Below are 3,034 nucleotides of genomic sequence, written 5' to 3'. Positions count from 1 at the left end.
GTGATGGAGAGACTGTTCACTGCAGAGCCAATGGGTGGAGCGTGACGTACAGCTCCCCCTCTTAGAATGTAATCTGGGCGTAATGGGTGGAGATAGAAGGTCCAACCACACCCTAACCCTACATATAACCATATCCCTCCTCTCCATCCATTCAATCAATAGAGATGGAGCTGGGCTAGGTCAAGCTTCACCCATGACGTCCAGAGAGGGGGAGCTGGACGTCATTTGGCTCTGCAGCGCCGACTGAACTTTTATTTAAATACAAGCCCCTCAGCGTCCTCTACAGTGCAAAAAACAGACAACACTATGAACCTGAAGTGTTGCACTGCATATTTTATTTGAACATTATAGCCTATTATTATATACATCACACAATTGTATTTAAATGAAATATGAATTATATAGCATTTGTGTTTTTTATATTAAAATTACAATTATATTCTAATTATTCTATTGTATAAAATTAAATATTAATTTGATATTGATTTGAATATCAACCTTTTCACTAATTAATTAATTTTTAGCTGTTTGTAATTAGATAAGTATTTTTAAAACTCATTTTATGAAGACTGCATTTGCATAGAATTACATGACTCAAGATTCTATTATTTCAAGGGCCGTAAAGCACTATTTAAAATCGTCTGATATTTCCCATGACTTCATAACCTTGATGATATAATTGCAGACTCTGTATAGGCATAATTTCATTACGTCACAAAAAAATACAACTCAAAACATTTATGTATCAAAACGATTTTCTTTTTTTTTTACTTTGGTGTACAGTCAACATACAGGAGCAGAATGTCCTTTAACAATAGAATAATTATAATAACAACAATAATTGAAATGACAATATCAATAAAATAGTCAATTCAAATATATTCACACTGGATAACATACTGATAAATACTTGTAAGAAATAAGTTTCATATATGGAATGCTGTTGATTGACTTCCAGTTGGGTGATTGTCATGTTATTGACATACATGTTGGCTTCATCATGTAGTAACCACACAATACAGTATGCCCATCAGTGAAAACACACAAATTCTAGAAGTTAAAGTGTTACAAGGGACTAGGCCACATATTTTTGAGGGGGGAAAAAAGCCATCATTTGGACTAAACCTTTGATACAGTGAAAGAAAATCTAAAATTACAGACCAGAACACAGTAGCTAATGAGAGAGAAGTAAATTGAAGTTACTCTTCAATGACAATAGTAACTGCACATATATGTCACAATGACCTTTGGGGTCAATTGTAACATATTTTCTGTTTTTAAGGCAAAATAACCATCCAATGACTGAGGACCATGTGATATTCAGTGTTGGGTGTAATGCATTAGCACACTGTAAAACGTGATCAGTTGACTTACTTAAAGTGAGGAAACCCGTTGCCTTCAAATGATTAAGTAAATACACTTCATGCTTAATTGAAAAAAATTAAGTTACGTGAACTTGACAATTCCACATAAATTGATTTTTTTCAATTACGCATGAAGTTTATAAACTTAATAATTAAGGCAATGGGTCTCCTTACTTTTTTTTAAGTTAAGTCAACGGATAACTTTTCACAGTGTAATTAATTACTGTATTTTAATTACTTTTTCCCTTTAAAAAGTAAAGTAATGATTACTCTTCATTTTTCTGTAATTTAATTACAGTTACTTATGATGTAATTGCATTAAATACTGTATAGACTATGTAACAATTCTTTATATAAATAAAATGTAACCTCTCTTTAAATATTTCAGTCAATTCAAGAATAATTTATGCACTTTTATATTTATTTAAAAGAGATGTTTCATGTCTGTCCTTGTTTTGTTCAACTGGTTGAGGTTGATATGGGATTTAGAAAGTAATTAGTAAAAAGTAATTAGTTATACGATTTTTTTGGGGGGGAAAGAGTAATTAGTACAGTAATCTAATTACACTGTTGAAGATGTAATTAGTAGCTTAATTCATTTTTAGAGTAGCATACCCAACACTGGTGATATTTTTTGGCTCTTTACTCTTTAAACCAACAAAATGCTTTGAATCATACCTGTAATTCTAATCAAGCTATGCACTGAAATTGCTAATGACATTTAGGTACTTGTCTAAGTCTATTTTTATAAATGTTTCTATCTTTAAATACAACAAATATGTTATCATGTTAATCGGATGTGTAATGCGAGAGCTTAAATCTATTTCACCCAAAATGACCTCAAGATAGCATACCGGTTTAAAGATAAGTCAACACTGATTGCGTACATTCCAAAGTCCCCTTTGAAATTTGCATTAAAACTACAGCTTTACTGTAATCAGCCTTTAATCTGCAGTGTATGTATATGGAACACATATCCATTGAAATACAGCACAAAGGCACTCATCGAAAAACAATGAGTGTACCTGACATCTAATGTGTTTTATAGCAACTGACGTTCAAGAAAAAGAAAGAAAACAAGGCATTATGCTTTACAATAAATTTCCCGAAAGGTTCATAATTCTCAACGTGACCTGAGCCGATGTGATCAATCCTGCAGATGTAGAATTTGCATCTTTTGCATCGCCCAATTTACAAACGTCATATAGGGTCAAAACGAAACCCGAAAAAACACTACGACTGTAAGACGACTAAAACATCCCTGACGCAATTCATTGCTTAAAACTACTGGAATATTTCAGACCAATAGAAGGTTTGCTAAGTTTATAATCAATGTGAGAATAACTGGGATGGGCTTTTTAGTTATTTCAAAATCTATCCACGAACAAAGGAGCACGAAGGGAAAGGCACAAAGATTATTACTTTACTGGGAACGCAGAACATCATACAATCCTCTACTAAATCGTTTCTCTGAAGTTGTCATTAACCACAGCTAACACTTGTCAAGCACTAAAAATAGTGAGGATCTGATTAAAGTCAACATGAAATGGCATTCGCAACCCATTTTCTTCTGTGACGTAACGTATTTCCCAGACAAATACTGTAATACTGTAATAAGTGGGGGTTGCAAACTGCATTTATTTGATCAAAAATACAGTAAAACCTACAGA

The sequence above is a fragment of the Abramis brama genome (genome assembly GCF_963993115.1).
Source record: "Abramis brama genome assembly, chromosome: 12".
NCBI lineage: Eukaryota > Metazoa > Chordata > Actinopteri > Cypriniformes > Leuciscidae > Abramis > Abramis brama.
The sequence above is the reverse complement of the archived record's forward strand: the minus strand, read 5'-3'. Positions refer to the sequence as shown.